This window comes from Onychomys torridus, chromosome 1 (genome assembly GCF_903995425.1).
Source record: "Onychomys torridus chromosome 1, mOncTor1.1, whole genome shotgun sequence".
In the NCBI taxonomy this organism is placed as follows: Eukaryota; Metazoa; Chordata; class Mammalia; order Rodentia; family Cricetidae; genus Onychomys; species Onychomys torridus.
In genome coordinates, this window is record NC_050443.1 from 59142367 (window position 1) to 59161856 (window position 19490).

General features: G+C 49.4%; 1 protein-coding gene across 1 annotated transcript in view; it reads left to right on the forward strand.

The window, feature by feature from the left end:
* Positions 1-373: 373 nt before the first annotated feature.
* Positions 374-19490, forward strand: part of Acan (aggrecan) — a 60191-nt gene continuing 41074 nt past the window's right edge. The window contains exon 1 of the mRNA XM_036175619.1: positions 374-711. The gene's annotated coding sequence lies outside the window, so the exon portion shown is untranslated. The remainder of the gene's footprint in view (positions 712-19490) is intronic.

Genomic DNA, 19490 nt, shown 5'->3' on the forward strand with positions numbered 1-19490 from the left:
TTCGGGGCCGCCTGGACTGCGGAGCCGCCGACCGCAATGCAGACGCGGGTCCTCCAGCGCTGCCGGCGCAGCTGTCCTCCGCGGGCCCCGGAGCTGCGGGGTCCGTGCTCCTCTCGTGCCCTGCGCTCCGGACGGCTTCCCCAGCTGAGCGCAGTCCCCAGCCCCGGTCCAGCACGCTCTGGACGCCTCTGCCTTCCCCTCCCCCTGCAGCCCGGCCCCGGAGGTGGGGTTTCCCTGTGCGCTCGCCCCCTCCCACCCCCAGCCCTCATGTGTGCCCACCCCTCCCCCGCCCGCCCCTATGTATGTGTCACCGCGCGCCATTCCCGCCCACCTACCTCCCCGCGGTGCCAGAGGGGGCTCACTGAGCTGAGGACGCGCGCAGCACCGCTCAAGGTCCCTCACTCTCTCTCCGCACCCTTGCCGGCTGGCATCTGACGCAGGTGCCAAGGGGGCTCCGGGCACCTTTCTGTGTCCCTTCGCTCTATCAACCCTGCTCCGCAACCCAGCCAGGTAGCTGCCACTGCGGCCACCGCCCGAGGGGACCTGCGGACAAGACGCCGGCGGGAGGAGGGGTGCGCAGAGCACCCCCAGCGCAGAGCATCCCCGCTGCAGCGCAGCAAGACCCGGGGCTCGCAGCCCCCAGGAATCCCTAGCTGCCTCGCCAGCGTTACGGGACTGAAGTTCTTGGAGGAGCAAGTCCAACTCTTCAAGGTAAAGAAAGGTCTCCTCTCCAGAGGAGCTCTGTCCCAGGGCATCTGGGAATGCTGCTGGGGCCATGCGCCTATGTGCTGGGGGTGGTGTGCCTCGGTGTCCCTACTGGGTATGTGTGTTGGGGCTCAGGACCTCAGCTGCGTGTGCACCGAAGTTGAGCAAACTCAGCTGCTGCTCTGAGTCAGATTGAATGGGAACACGTGGAGGGGCTCTCGCTCCGAGTACGCAGGATTAAGAATAGACCAGAGCGTTTTTTCAAGTTTAAAGTCTGGGGCCGCTAAACTGAAGTGTAGATGGAGAAGCAGTTTCAAAGCCAAGGAAATGTGGGTTCAAATCTCCCCAGTCCCGTTCCTCTTGGCGCTTACTGAGGCTTTTGTCTCCCCTTAAGAAGGCCAAGTGGCCAGGGAATCAACAAAAGTGTGTGGACAGCAAGTCAGAGAGGCGGCAGATGCCTGAAGAGGGATCAGAGAGCTAGTAGGTCCACTCTGCATGCGTTAGGGGTCCTGGGGCACCCAAAGCGACAGGGAAAAGCTGGGAAGAGCTTGCCAGAACGTGAGACAGGGCTACTGAGCTGCTCTCAGGGCAGACCAGAGCCAAGCTCAGAAATGACTGCCTCTACCAAGATGGCATTTGTCAAGATGGAAAGGGGAAAGGAGACAGACGTCTGTCCCAGGGCAGCTTTTCCATTTCTAGGCTTCTCTGCAACCCTCCCAACTCTGGGGCCGGTGACAGCATGTCAGTTAGCTGTTGGCTTGGAGGGTTGGCTCCTTCAGGAGGAAGGATCTGGCCCAAACTTTTTAGATATGCCGCTCTCCGCAGTTGGGACCTGAGCCCTGGAGGGGGCGCCCACTTGAGTTTCCCCACCAAGCATTTCAGGGGGCCGGTGGCCTGGTGGGTGTGTTGACTCCAGTTCTGTGGGGTGGCAACCAAAAGCAACTGGAGAGAGAACCTATGTGAGTTGTCTCAACACGGTGCCTTTGCCTCCGGATGTTGCCAGTGGGTTGGTATCTGCTACATTAGACCCTGGAAAACACCCATTTCATCTCCTCTGGGGAAGGGAAGCTAGACCAGCTCAATTACTTTCTACAGGACATGGATTTAGAGACAAGACAAGTCTAGATTTGTGAGGTCAAAATCAGTTCCTCAGCCTGACTTAAGGAACCAGAAGTCTCAAGTCTTCTTTACCTCTGGATTACCATGACAAGGATTATCGAGTTGCTTTATATATACTGGGCAAGGCTAGTTAGGGGACTCTGAAGACAGGAACGCTGGCCAGCCAGTCACCATCCCCATTTGAAACATTTCAGATAAAGGAATTATCAAAAGGAGAAAAAATTCTCTCTTAGAAATACTGCAACTCCTGAAGGTTGTGTTGAATTTAAATATAATCATGTGGTATTTCCAGTGCCAGGCCTGGTTTGTTCATTCACTGTGTGCTTTCTCCAGAATATCACTCAGAGGCCAGGCGCTGGGCTCTGTAGTGGCTCAGGAGGCACCCAGTAAACAGCTAAGATGACCCAAGCAAAGGGTCAGTATCCACCCACCACCCAGAAAGTACTTGGGGAGTGTTCACTATTATTACTCATTTTAATAGTAAGGAAATGTACTTTTCCTAATTTTTTCCATGAAGATCATACTTAATCATCTTCATACTGGGACTCTGTCTTTAATATTTGAAAGCCATCATTATCCCTAGGCACTCAGGGTATCCTAAATACCTCCCCTGGCATTATTCTAACCCGGCATGCAAAGGCAAACCACATCCCAAACAGCAAGTGGGCTCCAAGAGAGAACTCACCTCCTGAGACGGCAGGGAAGCAGATTAGGGTTCAAATCCTGCCACTTAACGTTACATGAGTTTGTTAAGGTTCTGAGCCTCCTTGAGGTTCAGTTTCCTGTCTCTAAAAAAAAGGACAAGAAGTGTGTGTATGTGGGGGGTGACCTGCAGGAGTAGATTTCTTCAAAGATTAAAGGGTATAATGTGGGTGCCTTCTCAAACCCTCTACAGACATTATAAACCTTAGTCCTCCTTTACTGGGTCACAAGCTCTGGGTAGTGCCAGTTTTGAAAACTCTTAGAGACTGCATGTCTCAAGTTTTGGTATGGATTTTTTTTTAATGATACCTTTTAGAACTGGATCATTCCCAGGCCCTGCTGGTTGGACATTTGGGGCGCCTTGGCTGAGCCTGGGGAAGCCCATGGGCTTTGGCTTGGAGTGTCATTGTGAGTCCATAATTGTCTACAAGATTTATCCAACCTCAAGCTGTAACTGTAACACCAGACCAGCGGGGGCTTTAATGAAATAGATAATATGCCTCCCATATAGTAAGGGCAATATTATTTCTGGAAACTTTCATTTCTACTATGTGTTTTGCAGCCCTCTGTGAGGGTATGTGTATTCATAATATATATGCAAATAGACATACATTTTATATTTGTACAATGTGTTTCTTGTTGCAAGTTATAGTCCATAAAAATATAGAAGATATCAGCTGCAGCCCAGTGTGATGGTATACTATAATCTCAGCATTGGGAAGTCTAAAGCCAGCCTTGGCTACATGTGTTGGAGGCAAGCCTGAGCTACATTGTAAGATCCTTTGTCAAAAACCAAGGGCTACAAATGTAACTCAAAAACAGAAAGAGAGAGAGAGAGAGAGAGAGAGAGAGAGAGAGAGAGAGAGAGAAGATAAGACACCAAGAGCAATGGTGTTTCTGTCTGAGAAATTCCTGCCTCGTGACTCCAGGTGGCAGGCACTGGAGTGTCCTTGCTGCAAGTGTACCAACACCTAGCCAGACTGGAGGCAGCTAGAGGTAGAACCTGGGGACAGGGAAAAAAGACAAGTTCAATAAAGAGAACTCTCGGTGTCAGAGAGGAACCGAGATATTGGAAGACAGCCCTGGGTACAGGTATATAGGTAAGTGCTGTCTTGAGCAGTGGAGTACTGTATAGAAACACATCATAGAGACAGGAGTGTTTCCTGCTGTCAGGGAATCGTGCTCTGGGCTCCCGTGTCCCAGGAATATAGGAGGACAATCAATGCAGAGGTTCCTTTAAGGATGACACCCCCGCCCCCCATTCCTGGATACTAACTGACTGGATGTCTGTTAGAAGAATCTGGAGAGAGGTGGGGACAAGCTGGAGAGAGAAATGCCAGGCAAGAAGAGGACCAAACCAGAGGGGCAATTTGTAGGGAAACCGGGTAAAACGGTTCCTTTTTTCAAAAGTTGAATCCAGGGCAAGAACGGAAATGGTTGAGTTTACTTTGAAAAACTCAGAGCCTCCTTGTATGCAGCTGTGTGTGTGTGTGTGTGTGTGTGTGTGTGTGTGTGTGTGTGTGTGTCTCAGAGGGCGGGCGGGCGGGCTCTGTGGGCTGGCTGGGGTGTGTGAGAGGTAACGTTGCTCCTTCAATGGCCTTACAGTGTATCCTAAAGAAGCTTTTTGTTAAACTCGTGAATAGGTGGATTGGGGGCTGTGAGGCTGGACATCACGAATTGGCTATTTGCTTACCTTTGAGGCTGCCTGTTTTCCCTTTTAAGACATCCAACCAGAAAAGGAGCCATGTCTCCTCAGGGGGAACTTCGGGAAGAGAAGAGGGGGCTGCCTGTCTCCATAGTTGATTGGACTTGAGGAGAGAGCTAGGGCTAGGCAGGTCTGCAGTGCCTAGCCTGGGAGAAACCCACCTTCGGCTTTCTGGTTTCTGCCTATCCCCAGACCGTGGATGCTCAGGGTCTTCAAAGCCTGTAATGATCCTCATTTAAGAGATTTCCAAGGGTACTTAGAGAGGGGAAGGGCTGATGGCAGGTCACCCCAGAACAGACTTGTAAGGACCTGTATAGGAACCCAGAGCATCAGGATTTACCTAGAACATTACACATCCACAGCTACCATTCATTCATTACCAGTACTTGCTCCATTTTGGGCTCTGTGTTAGCTGATCCTGCCCTCTCTTCTTCATGGTCTAATGGGAGCAGGAGCTGTTATCCAATTGACCCTGGCCCCTCATTTCTATAAAAGAGTGATTCTAGAACTCTTTTTTTTTTGTTCCCCTCCCTAAACATGCCTGAAGCCATTTTCTGTTGTCACTATTTGAAAGGGGGATGCTACCCACATGCTGTGGAGAAAGGCCAGTGAAATTGACAAGCACTTTCTAATATACAGGATGGCGCACGCGCGCGCACACATACACACACCACAAAATCCAAAATGTCACTAGTGCCAGAGCTGAGGGAAAAAAATGGCTCCAGACCTTCATTTAGTCCCTGAGTCAAGCCACACCCAACAGAGTGATACAATCAGAAGCTAGAGGGGGAGTCTGGTTAGCTACCAATAGCAAGCAACAAACAGGAAGTGAGGAGAAAGTAGGGCCTCAGTGGCCAATAGAAAGAACATGGTCCGCATAAAAGTTGAAATCTTAGCTGGGTGCCTATGCAATGTGCTTACCCCTCTGAGCCTGTTTCTGCATCCATGACATGGACATTTCTGCATCTATGAAATGGACATCCAAGATAAAACAAATACAGACGTTGGCATAAAGTAGACCTACAATAAAATCTCAGCCATTTATTATCTTTGAGGCTGTTCAAGGTCCTGCTATGGAAAGTTACAGCATCAGCAGGTGAGGACATGCGATCTCCAAGCCAAAGAAGGTTTCTGTTTGCGGCTGGTTGCCATAGCGATGTTTTCTGCTGGGGAAGGGGAGGGACTGTGTGGCATCAGCACCTCCCTCACATACAGAGAGTGAGGAGGCCACTGGTGCTTGCTCTGGTGAGAAGCCAGAGGTATCCAGGGTGGGTAATGGAAGCAATCCCAGACTTGGAGTCACAAGACACCAGCCCGGTGCGACAGAAACATCACCCCTCTGAACCTTGTGTTACTTATCTGTAAAATGGAGACATACCAAGACCCTGAAAGAATCCACTATCCATGAAATCCCTTATGGGGTTGTCTGGAAACCAAAGCAGGAATTTCATATGTCTTGTGCCAGGCACACATGATGGACTAGCTGAATGAATTGAGTGAGTCAAGGAACAAATGAGCACATGAGCAAACAGACTACTACACTTTACATTTCTTTCTTGACAAAGAGAAGACCTCTAACACCCAGATGGGCAATCCCCAACCCCACAAAATAAAAAATGGCAGCCCCTGGTATCCAGTAAATTCTCTCTACTTCTCTGGGAGGCAGCGCCCTCTAGAGCTCACCAAAGGCACAACAGTCGGATTCTGGTGGGGAGTGAGTGGGTCAGGGAAGCATCAGTGTTGAGGCCAGCCCAGCCCAGCCCAGAGAAGAAAACTGAGTGGATACCAGGAACTCCTTGCAAGCCTAGCCAAACCTCCACTTGGAGAAATGGGGTTACAATAAATTAAGGCCCCACTAGAAGCTACTTGACAAAGGAATGGAGTTTGGTAGCTTACCCAGTGTCCCTGAACCTGCATTTCATAGGGTCCAAAGAAAATAACGCAAAAAGGGTTTTGGTTGTCACATCTCCTTCTTAATTAAGCCAGCAGGGAGGTGGAAGGGACCACTCGAATGGAGGGGATCTGCTCTTGGCAGAGCCTCAGCTGCAAACAGATGTCTGCATCCTCTCCATTCCCCAGCAACCTGAAAAGCAGTGGGGGCAGGAGACATCATAGAAGCACTGTGTCATCCTACCAGAGCTCGGTCATCGCTGGATATGGTGACACAGGCCTACAGTCCCAGCTCTCAAGACTCTAAGCTCCAGAGGACATTGAGTTTGAAGTCAGCCCAGACTAGGTAGCAAGATCTTGTCTTTTAAAAATAATTACCCAAGTGCTTGGCTGGCATGCACGATGCCCTGGGTTCCATTGAGTATGGTGGCACACCCCTGCAATCCACGCACTCAAGAGGTAGAAGCAAGAGGGTTGGGAGTTAGAGATCTCCCTCTGCTACATAGCAAATCTGAGAACAGCTTGGCTGCATGAGTTCCTGTCTCAAAAAAACAAAAAATAAAACAAAAACAAACAAACCAAAACCAAGGTGTGTGGAGAAGAGCCTAACCACAAACAGCCCTGGGGCCACTCACCACCATCCACTCTTGATTCCCCTCTGGCTCTACCCTCCACATCCTAACTGGCTGGCTCCAGGGCCACACTAAGGAATAAAGTCTTGTGTAAGAGAAGTGTCCGAGCAGGGCTTTCCAGGCTCTTACCTATCTTAGAGCGCATCTCTTCAGCCATCACCCTAGTCAGATGGAAGAGGCTTTCCCCTCAGAGCCTAGACCCTTGGTGTGGCTCTCTTCCTCAAGTCACAACACCCCCACCCTTCATCTCCCAAGCCAAGGCTGCCTCACTTCCCAGTCTTCCTGCCTCTTCCCCCATCTGTGGATGGCTGAGGGGAACAGCTAGACGTCAGGATGACTAAGAGCCGGAGGATGTTGTCCAACTTGACCAGACACTGAAAGAGAACTGTTATCAAGAGGAGTGAAGCTTTTAGTTTGGGAATTTGACCCATCTAAAGAGCTGTTGACCATTGTAGATGGCGTCAGCCTCCTCTGTGGGATGAACCGTGGTGACAGGAATCTGATTTTAAACATCTTTGCTGGTGATTTTCCTAGCCTGAACCTCTCATTGAGAGCCTGGTGGCTGATGGTGCAATTCTGCTCTGCAGGGCAAGGACAGAGACAAGAACTGCTTCGTCTGCTCCCTCTCTGAAGCCCGAGACAGGGCCTCACTTCCCGAACACAGCTGTTTTTGACCTTGGATTAAATAAGTACTTTTGTCCCTAGGGGCAAGGCAGAGGTTTCCCCAAAATGGCTTCTACACAATATGCCTCATGGACAATGGGCAAAGTGATTTAAAAAAGTGGGGGAGGGAGGGTCACCTCTTAGGGAAATTCAGAAATTAAGCAGGTCCCTTTCCCACCGGGCTTCTATCGGTGCCAGTGGACTGGAATCTCCTTCAAGTCTCTCAGGCAGAATGTGAACAACCAGCTCTCTCTTCCCACAGCAGATTGAAGGACTCAATCTCCAGAGATGCTGATCTGGCAGATCTGTGGGAGGAAAGGTGGCTGTGCTGGGCCCCTGGGGCAAGACAGGGAAGAGGCGGCCCAGTAGGTTGCCTAAAAATCCTCAGTCTCCAGCAGCTGGCAGTATGGCTCAGCTGGCAGAGTGCTTGTGTGTGGCACACACAAAGCCCTGGATTTGATAATGCGTGCTTGTAATCCCAGCCAATCAGAGTCGGAGGACCAGAACCTTGGTCACATAGTGAGGTCAGCCTAGGCTATGTATGACCCTTTCTCAAAAACAACAAAACCCCTCAGTCTCCTACCATCACGGCCAAAAGCTCTCTCCATCCTCCCATGGGTGGGGCCCAACATCTTTTTCGCACCAACCACCTTCTATTTAAGAGTCTGTGAAGGCTACACACTCCTGCTGGCTCCTTTTGCTGCCATTGTTTTCTTGACCTAAAGGGAAGAAGAGCATTATGTGTGTGTGGTTTGTGGATGGGGGTGGGGTGAGGGAGCTTCAGGCCAGTCCCTGCTGCAGAACCGAGGCCCCTCCAAGCCTCATAGCTAAGGCTGAACCCTGTTTGCTCCATTTCCCTCTTGGGTGACACCAGAGGCCACGCATCTGTGGACAGCATCCCTAGGAGGTGAGCCATGCTTCTGCAGCCCAGTAAAGAGGGGTCCTGCCTAACACTTGTTTCTATCATCCCAACCATAGCATCACCATCATCCAGACCCACAGGGTCCTACCAGGAGCTCCTTCATCACATCTCAAGGCATCTGCCCCCAATAGCTTCACTCTGGGATACCCACTTGGTTCCCCAAACCAACCCACATTGGCTTCTGTAGCTTCTTTTGACATTTTAGTAGAGTTGTCCATGCCTCTAGGACCTAGTTGCTTATTGTGGCCTTCTCCATTCCTGGGGTACAGGAGTGTTGATTCTCTCTGGGGTAAGATTAGGAGGGATATAACCAAGGAAAATCTTAGCTCTGGGTTACGGCCTGAGCTTGGTAGACCTTCCCTCTGAGCCTTCCTACTGCCCTCCTCTCGGGAGCTCAGGTACTTAGGGGCTCCTGATCTACCAGAAGCCAAACTAGGAAGACGCTCCTCTGCCAGATAAGACTCCAGCAGTGTGTGATGGCTGGAAAGAGGTAACTGATGCCCCTGGCTCCTTAGGCACCAAAAGCCATGTGTAGAATGATCCATCCTTAGGTATACGCAGCAATCAATCAGTCAAGGCCATCTATATAACACTTCTCAGCACTGCATTGCAGAAACTCCCAAAAGACCTGAGAATGGGTCTGCCATACATGCTGTTAAGCCCAAGCCTCTTCTGGAGCCCATGCCCTCAAGAGCTAGTATAAAGACATACCCACAGGAGCCTGGCATGGCGGTACATGGCTTTAATCCCAACACTCAGGTGGCAGAGGCAGGTGGATGTCTGTGAGTCCCAGGCCAGCCTGATCCACAAAGAGAGTTCCAGGCCAGAGCTGTTATACATAGAAACCTTGTCTCAAATCATCTTCATCATCACCACCAACATCATCATTATCAAAAACAAACAAACAAAAAAACCCAGACATGCCCACTGGGTCTCATTTCCCATCCCCCGCTGGCCACTGGGCTCCTATTCTGGCCTCAGTGCCCCGCCCTCTGTTCTGCAGCCTACATGCTCCTCCCACCTGGTTATTCGGGTTCACATGTCACTTTCATTTTGACCACCCCATTCGAAGAAGACACACAGCCCTGCTCTCATGCTCTGGCTGCCCTTTTGCTGTGGTTTTTGTAGTTGATCGCTGTTTTCGAGTTTCCTTGATGACTCTGTGCTCTTCCACACCCTGTCATATGATGGACAAACACCCTCAACCCCGTGCTTTTAAAACTCCAGGGAATCTGCAATGTGGGAGGTCTATGACACCCCCACATGAGTCACAGAGGTTCATGGAGAGGGAAACAGTTGATAATTTGGGGGATCCCTCTGTCAGACTCTATCAGGACCACCCTAGTTTTCTGTCTTTTGAAATCCACCAATAAGGTGTATTCTATCTTGTAATAGTTAAGAAAACTAGAACCAGGAAAGAATGTTTCCCCAGCCTAGCTGGAGCTCAGGGACTTTGCACAGCCACCTGGGACATGTTGTGTCATCAGTGGGGGGCACCAATGACCCAAAGAAGAGAGGGGCGGCCACCTCTGGGCAACTCCACATGTGCCATGGATCATCTTTCCTTTGATAGTTTTTCCATCTTGTGAGCTCAGGGTCCCTGTGCCATCTGTGGACATGGCAGACAGGAAGCAGGTCAGGTGCTGAGACCAAGAAGGAGACAGGGCATGGTTCCCCAGCACCCCCCCAAGTTCAACGTTGATGATTCCATAGACAGCAAAGAGCCTTGCTTCTTGCTGTCTTTACTGAGGATGCCCTGTGTCCCCCTCCAGCTCCATCTGTATCTGTCTCCAGGCTCTACACCCCTCCCCCCCCCCACCCGGGCTTCTCTATGAACTATGGCACCATCTTGTCATCTTTCAGTTGAGATAGAGACTCTGGTTTTGTTGGTGGCTGCCTTCCTGAGGAATTCACAAAAGAATCCTCAAGGCCACTGTCATCCAAACATGGATGGGGTAGAGGGGTTCCAAGCCTAGCATGGCCTCCACCAACAGTAACTGTACCCCCAGCTCCTTATCTATGAATTGGGTATAATCACTTGCATAGTAGGCTGAAATGAGTTAATGCAACTAAGCCACAGTACTCACAGAGCAGATGTTTGCCAAGATCCAGCTGCTGTTAACCCCAAAGAGCCTCATTCTTGTATCTCGGCTGTCTCTGATGGCCCAAGCTGAACTGATTTCTTGCCTGCTCAGGCTCTTAAGACAGCTTAACCATCTTAGAATATAACAGAAGTGCTCTATGCATTCTACCAGCCCAAAGCTGGCTGGGAACAGATAGATGGAAAAGCATGGTCTGGCTCCTGATAGGCCAGTGACTACATCAGGCCTTGAACCCAGGCTCCCTACACTGCATAGTTCCAGAGGGCTCCACAGTAGTTAGCACCTGGAACGGTCCAGTGAACATTTGCCCTTCCCCATCCTCCTTGATGATCCTTCGCTCCTGCAGCTGTTCTCTTAGGAATGTGCTGTGCATGCTGCATTGCAAAAGATGGGCTAGCATGAATTCTGGTGCAGGTGCTGTTCCTACAGTCAGCATGGCTGTGCCATCGAGAACTAAGTCAGTAGCAAAGGGTTGGTGTTGTTCTGGAAGTTGCCTCTGGCCCTCAGATTGTCCCCCTTTCTCCCTCTATCCTCTTCTCCAGGAACTGGGTATTAGAGGATTCTAAATGCCCCAGGAGAACTTTTAAGTTAAGGCAGCGGAGCATAGTTCTGCCTCTAACCAAAACCATGTCCTGTGTGAACCCCGGGAAGGGGGAGACTCTGGACCCAGATAAAACAGTGCTTCACTTCTAGGGTTTTCCTTAATAAAAGGCAGAATCCAGATTAGGATCTAGTGTGTTTCTCTCAGCGTCTACAAAGAGCCCATGTGGTTCATCAGGGAGCCACAAGGAAACGGGGAGGTCCCATAAACTCCCAAGAGCTAGGGAGCCTGTCTTAGAAAGTCCCAAAGATTAGGCTCTAGTAGAAAGGCTGATAGAAAGTTCCAGAAACAGCATAAAAAAACAATCCAAAGACTAGAACGTTTTATCTCTACTGACAAAAGGAAGATGGTAGAGAGATTAGGTATGATATAAGAAATAATGTAAGCCCTCCCCGATTCTCAGCAATCTAAAGGTCAGCTGCCAGGTGAGAAGGAAGCAAGAAGTTCCCCTAGAAAAAAGAGTGGAAATCAGTCACAGCACTGTGCTCGAAAGTTGGCCCTCCTGTTCATTCATGTTGCGTGACAGTGAGCCACAAAGCTGGGCAATTTAAAAAATAGAAATGTATCATCTCGTAGTTCTAAGAGCTAGATGCTCTAAGTCAAAGTGTCAAGAATGGGCATATTCCTTCTAGAACCTGGAGGGAACCTCCCCCCATGCCATTCCAAGCTCAGAGGCCCATGCATCCCCTGTGTGGTTGCTGCACCACTGCTCCAGGCTCTGGCTCCAGGGCCTCACCCCAGTGTCTAGATGTCCCCCTCTTATAAGGACATCAGTCATATTGCACTAAGGCCCCATCCCAGCGAACTCATCTAAACTTAATCACATCTGCAAAGACCCTGTTTCTTAATTAGCTCACATTCATAGTCACTGAGGGAGAGAATTTCAATATACCTGTTTGGGGAAGTATACCAGTCAGCACGTGATCCTCTTGATTGGCTTGCTACTCTGGTTTAGACCTTTAAATCTAGACAATTAGAGGAAGCACTATCTATGAGGGACAAGTCCCATATTTTAGTGCTTCTTGAAGACTGAGCAAGGACAGAAATATCTTTGTATGGTCTGAACTGATATCCCCATGCACATATTGCCATCCCCATAAGGAGAGGGAGAGAGAGATTGATTTCATATGTGTACACACCTGTCTGAATTCCAGAGGTCAACTCTAGATGTCTTTCCTCAGTTGCCAGCCAACTCCTTATTTGAGACAGGGTCTCTCATTGGCCTGGGGCTCATAGGTTCAGCTACCCTGAGCCCCAGGGCTGTACCTGTCTCCATCTCCCCAGCACTGGGATTGCAACAGGTGCCATCATACCTGGTTTTTTCAGGTGCATTCTGGGGCTTGAATTCAGGTTACCATGCATGAGCAACAAGCGCTTTACCACCTAAGCTATCTCTCAGCCCAGAGCCCCAAGAGTCTTACCACATAGAGAGCATACTTTCTCACCCATCAAGACACCTTGGTCACTGAAGAGTCCATTGGTTTTCACACAAGTTCTTGTTTTCCTGATTGCCTTCCGGGTCTAGAATTGATTTCCTCCTGTGATTATATGGAATGCGAATTTTTTCAAAGGTTTTAAATTTTTTTATTTTTAGAAACTCTTTTCCCTGTCCAATCTAGTAAAGGGCAGTGTAGAAAGTTTGAGGATGACAAACACTGGAGTGAAAGAATGAAATCTACTCTAGACTTTCTACCTCCAAGGTAACCAATGTCATGTTTCTATTTTTTTCTTTCCTATGACTATGCATAAGAATAAAAAGGAGTTGTATCCTGCGTATTATCATGTGGCTTGCTTACAAGCGTGAACGTGTTTGCATGCATGCCAGTTTCTAGACTTGAGTATTTCCTACACCAGACTCCTTCCTGGTCACAGTAGGAAGACACGATGAGAGGAAGAAGAAGTCTGCCTTGTCCTCAGAGAAGCTGGTGGTGTGGGTTAGAGACCATCTGCTGGGAATTCTCCTCGGCAGCATGGTGCACAGAGTCCTAGCTATTGGTCCAAGACCTGCTGGTGATACTGCAACTGCCCGGGGGGAAAAAAAACCCTCCCAGCTGCTACCATCCATTTCAAATGGATCCCAGGCTCAGCTGAAGTACAGTTTTGTGCCATTGAGGTCTGTAGGGCTCCTCCTCATGGATATGTATTCCCGTAAGCCAGAGAGACCTGAACTTGCTGTTCTGAATTGGTCCTGGTTCCCTTGTTCTCCTGTGAGCATACAAAGCTGGATGATAAGTATCTCTCATACCACGTGGCCCTTAAAATAAACCAACTCATTCAGACACTGCTCAGATAAAGAATCAAGAGCCTGACATCACAATGGAAGAAAGATGGGTTCTGCCAGACTCCTTGGCAGACAGCATGGGTGTCCCCAATATGGCACATGCCTAGGAGGTCTCTGAGGGAAATTTTTGATCAACCTCCCTCTGCCTTCTGTGATGCTTTAGAGCCGACATCCACAAAGCAGCAGCCCCTCTGTGGAATGAATGTGTGAGATGTCCCCTGCTGTGGATGCTGCGGGCTGTATGGCACCTGAGAAGACCCTATTCATGGGGAACAGGGAGTCCTCATTAGATATATAAGGAAGACATGAAAGCTATCCAACTGAGATAGGATGGGAGGGGATCTAGAAACTGTGTTGGAGAGAGCTGTCAACTTTCCTCTGCAGGAAGAGAGGAAAGAGTCAAATTTTCAGAGACAGAAAGTAAAGATTGCTTGCCAGGAGCTGGGAGGAGGGGAAATATGGGGTGGCTGTTTAATCAATACAGACTTTCAATTCTGTAAAAAGAAAATGGTCCAGGAGATGGATGGAGCTAGTGGGAACTCAACAGGATGGCTACTTGAGGCTATTAACTTGTATCCTTAAAGTGGTTGAAATGATAAATTTTATAATACACATATTTTAACACAATTCTGGAGAGATCATTTTTAAAAAAGCAGGGCTGGGGATATAGTTCAGTAGGGAAAGTGCTTTGCATACAAAAAGCCCTGGGTTCAATCCCCAGCACCACACAGGCCAGGTGTGGAGGTTCACTCCTGTAGCCCTAGGAGTGGAGGTTAACACCTGTAGCCCCATTACTCAGGAGGTGGAGACAGGGAATCGCAAGTTCAAGGTCATTCTCAGTTACATTTTGAGGCCTAGGCCAGCCTGACTTGCCTGAGTCTCTGTCTCAAAATAAGATGAAATAAAATAAAGGGACAGAAAAGGTAAATTTGTCTAGGAGCCCCGCCTCAGGAATGAAACACTGGTTAAGAGACAGAGGCAACAGTGAGGCGCGTGAGGAGCGGCAGATGTGATGTCCTGCTGAGAAGCTCTTGCACACGACAATCCTGACAGCCTCACTGAGGACAGTTGCACAGCCAAGGCAGATCAGCCAGAGGATGGGGACACGCTGGAGACAGCTGGAAAAGGGGAGGTAGTTTGTGAGGACTGTGGCTCTTCTCCGACTTCAGTTCTGCTTCAAGCCCTGGTTCTACGGTGTTCTGTGAGGGACTCAGAGATAAGCTCCACCCCTGTAAGGGCACAGGCCCTCCCTACTCTGCATCTAGAGTTGCCTTGGCCCTCCAACTTTGAAACTAGCAATCTGAGAACCCCATAGCAGGCATTCAAAGTGTGTCTCTTAATTTGTGGTCCTATCCCCTTCAGTGGAACTAAGAATGAAACACACACTCTGAGAGTATTCTGCCCCAACAATTTACTATTTATTTTTAATTTTTATTTTATTTTATGTGTATGGATATTTTGCCTGCATGTATGTCTCTATACCAGGTGTGTGCCTGGTGCCGGTGGAGGCCAGAAGAGGGTTATCAGACCCCCTACACCTGAAGTTCCAGATCGTTGTGAGCCACAGTGTTGGTGCTGGGAACCAAATGCAGGTCCTCTGGAAGAACAGCTCTTAAGTGCTGAGCCTCCTCCCCCTCCCCCTTACCTCTATCCATGATGTAACAACATGGCGGTCTGTGAGATGACTCAGCTGGTAAAACCCGCTTGCCACCAAACCTGACCATCCGAGTTTAGTCCCAGCTGGGATTCACAAGATGAAAGGAGAGAAATGACTCTTGCAAGTTGTCCTCTGACCTCCACATTCCTACTGTGGCAACTACACACACACACACACACACACACACACACACACACAAGCAAACAAACAAATCTGGATAACACCTTGTCAAAGGCACTTTTAATGACCCTATTCAGCAGCATCTTCAGCCATAGCTCCCTTGCCTATGTGTTCAGAAGCAGGGAACTGGTTATCATGTTTAATCCCTCTACAGCATCAGAACCATCTGATTTATACCCTGGCTCTGCTGCTCCTCCGCTATGGGAGGTGAGGTCAGTCACCCCTCGGAACCTCTATTGATTCTAAATTAGAACGGATGACAGTGAGCCTCTCCCAAGACTGCTTTCTCTTCAAGCTCCACTAGTTACCATACCTAACATGGGGTCCAGCCTCCATCGAGGGACACCCTGAGGGCAGAATTGGGGTCATGCCCGTGGAGGAGGAATAGCCAAGGATGAGTGAGATCGAGAGCCTGTCCCCCATGCAGTCTCTTTGCAGAGTCAAACAAACACTCTAGACAGCATATGCCCCTGCTGTGATTAAGAATAATGGTGAATTTGATCAGGAGAGCAGTTCTTTGGAGACTTCATGTCAGAGAGGCTACCAGGCAAAGATGGTATCCTACCTATCTGTGTTATCTCTCTACCCACAGCTGGAACTGGGTCATCCCCTAAAACACTGAGCCTTCCCAATGCCATTAAGGCCTTTCAGGGAGGCTCTTCAGGACCCAGCCCAGTGTGGTTTCTAACCTTACCCAATCCTATAGACGGATTCATCTGTGGAGCCTTTGGCCTTGTACTGGAAGCTTGCCAAAGGCGGGTGCTTGATAAAGCAAAGAGGAAGGGAGGGAGCAAAGGAAACCAAGAGGGGCTTGGCACTTTCTGAACAAAAGGCAGCTATCCCTGACACACGAGGGCCAGAAAGCAGACCAAGAAGAGAGAGCAGTGCAACCGTAGGGCCAACACGGGGTATGGAGGTCCTGCCCATGGTCCACTGTTGATCTATCCAGGATGGGACATGATGTGACTGATGGGTCAGGGAAGAGTCCAGGAGTTCTGGTGGGTTGGTCATGTAAAAGTGGCTTGCTTCAGCCTGGGTGTGGAACTGGAAAAGATATGCTTTATATTAACTGTGGAGAGCTGGTATGAGTCCAGAGGAGCACTGCCAAGGTTCTCCTTGGAGTTCTGGTAGAGGAATATCCTGGTTTTTACTCCTCTGAGCTGGACCCAGACTGTGACCTTCCTGAGGTCATGTGCCATATTGATGTGTCAATACACAATGCACACCGTGAGCAGGCTGTATTGGTCTAGGTGAAACTTACAGATATGAAGTGGCTGGGGGAGCTATCTCCTAGGCCTGTGCACACATAAAGGCTGGAGCATTGTGAGCCTCCTGTTCCACTTCCCCACTCTCCAAGACCTCGGGCTGAAGGAGATGGCTCCTAAGATGCTCATAGCTCGCTCTCTCTCTCTCTCTCTCTCTCTCTCTCTCTCTCTCTCTCTCTCTCTCTGTGTGTGTGTGTGTGTGTGTGTGTGTGTGTGTGTGTCTACACTAAGTATTAAGAAGACAGCAGGGAGGGGTTGGGGATTTAGCTCAGTGGTAGAGCGCTTGCCTAGCAAGTGCAAGGCCCTGGGTTCGGTCCTCAGCTCTGAAAAAAAAAAAAAAAGAAGGAATAAGATGGGCATGATCACTACTTTGTGAACCTCATGAAGTCTGGGAATTAGGAAAAACAAGTTCTTAGAATCAGACTCCAGCTACGGCACCGCTTTCAACCTACTGTGTGGTCCTCAATAAAATGCTAGACCTCTTTGAGCTTTGGTTTCTTCAGCTGTAAAATTAATGCATTGGGTGTGAAGTTCACAGTGGTCAGTCCCAGCCCTGGCCTTCTGCAGCTCTAAGGAGGAATGAGTTCTGGAAGCTATTAAAGGAAGGATTGAGAATGTGTGCACAGGAGCCCTGTAGACAGGGAGCACACCAGATCCCTGAGGTTGTGTCCTGTGTCTTATGTGGAGTGGATTGTGGGAGCCATGGAAAGAGCACAGGAGTGAGCCATTGGCAAGGGAATGGACCACTGGTTAAACAGGGTGGGAGGTAGGAGTGGATCCTCACAGTGATGCTCCATTCAGCAAGAGGCGGAAGTCCTTCACCTGAGCCTCCTGGAAAGAAGGTCACACTGTAAACTCCATCATCATCTTTTCTGATGGAACAAAACTGCCATTTGATCAGCTGAGTTCTGTGGAAACATAAAAGAAGCTGCAAAAAGATGACTATTATAAAAAACAAAGAAAACATAAACATTGGTGGGATTGGGATGCAGGAGGACAGCGATCCCCACCCCCTGCCCCACTTCCTGTTTCCCTGGGGTTTGGAAGGGTGGTGATGTGTTGAGATGGGAACAGTGTTGTTCCTTATGGAAAGTCCCCTAGTCCAATCCTGTCTCAGGTAGGAAGCTTCCCATCCCACCACCGTTCCACCTTTTCTAATCCACAGGCTCTAAGTGGCTCACACAGGCCGACAAGTGGGTGGTGGGAGAAAGTGGCACCGTGGGAGGCTGCCGATGCTAAAGCCTGCATGTGTACAGTGCCCAAGGCCAGTCCCTCCAGAAGTCAAGGTGATAGCTTATGATACAAGCTCTCCAGCACAAATCTCCACCGTTAATGTAGACTGCCCACCTGGCCCAAGACCCCCAGGGAAACAGTGTCTCTTATCAGACAGGGCATTCTTTTGTTGTTGTTTTTGTTTCAGTAAGTCAGGGTTTCTCTCTGTAGCTCTGGATGTCCTAGAACTTGCTCTGAAGACCAGCCTGGCTCAGAACTCCCAGAAATCTTCCCGCCTCTGCCTCCGGAATGCTGGGACTAAAGACATGCACCACCACACCCGGCACAGGCAGGGCATTCTAAGGGCTCAGAGCTCACCTCCTGGAAGCTGGGAGCAAGTCTTAAACTTTGTCTTAGAGTCGATTCTCTACTGCTCAGAGGAGTCGCTCTATGGTACCCTGATCAGCTACACAAAATCCCACAAACATGAGCACTATAGCTTAAGAAGTTTGTCCATGATGTCCATCAGTGCTCAAAGGAAAATATGACCCCAAAGGAGCTCTGTGTATGCTCTCTGTGCAGTCCTTCCCATCCAAAATCAGAGGTGCATTGGAGCCTAAGGAATGAGGTTTGATCCCACATAACCCACACCCCTCTCTTACCCTCATATGGATCCCTAAACTAAACTTGATTCAGCACATCTGTCCCCAAAGCTTAAGGAACTGGGCTAATTGCCCTTCATTTTCTTTTAGCTACACCCCAAGTACATGGCCTTAGCTTTTCCAGGAGCTTGGCTGTCAACCCACGCATTTGATGGCAGCTTCTTTCAAGCAGGTATTTCTACCAAGACCTCCGCTTTCATTAATCTTTATTAAAGATCGTTTTTGGAAGTGTGGGGTCAGCTGCTCCCAGAAAGTCCATCCAGGGTGTTGTCACTCTGGGTCCCAGCCCCTCTCCCAATATCTCCTAGTCTTGCCATCATCAGTGAGATCTTGGCCCAAGATCTCTGCCGCAGGAAAGGAGCTTGCTCCTGATGGAAAGTTGGGCTGAAGGACGCTCTTTCCCAAAGACCCAAGTCTGATATTTACACAAAGTCTGAAATTAATGCAGAAAAAAATGCCTGAGTTCCCCAGGCTGGAATGGAAGGCTGAGACAGGAAGAGGCAGGTCCCAAGTACTGTAGTCCTTTCCATAGAAGAACAGGGCAGAGCTCAGTGGCTGTGGGTGGGTAAGCCAGGAGCCAGAAACTGAGCCCAGAGCCCCTCCAATTCAACAGGAAATTCCAAGGACTCCAAAAGTGAGCACAGGGCGGGTGGGAATGGTGGAGAGAAGGCTAACAAGTGCCCACTTTTCTCCAGACATTCGCTTGGGAGTCATAAATGCCCACAGCCATTGCTCCAGCACCCAGTCCTTGTGAAGTCTTGTACGGTGCCTGGACACAACCTCCCACTCTTCAGAAGGGCAGCCTTAGTCCCTGGTGTCTCTAAGGACACTCACAGCTCCTTATTTAGTGCTCCCTGACCTATCCTGCATGATTCCTAGTCCTCTCTGAGCAGGGGAGGGGTGAGAAGGATAGTCCCCAGGCCACACGTATGCCCCAGGCTTCTTGATGGCCCTGCATAAGCTCCTAGAGGCTTCTGAAACTCCCAGGGCAGGGGACGAAGGTGACAGTCTACTGTAACCAACATCCTTAAGCTTAGCACTGTTCCATTCCCAGAATGAATTCAAAAGAGTCATTCGTTCATGCAGTCAACAAATACTGAGTTTTCCTAGCATGCCAAACATTGTTCCAGACACTAGGAATAAAGTAGTTAATAGAACAAACAAAAGTCCCTCCTCCTTCATAGAACACATA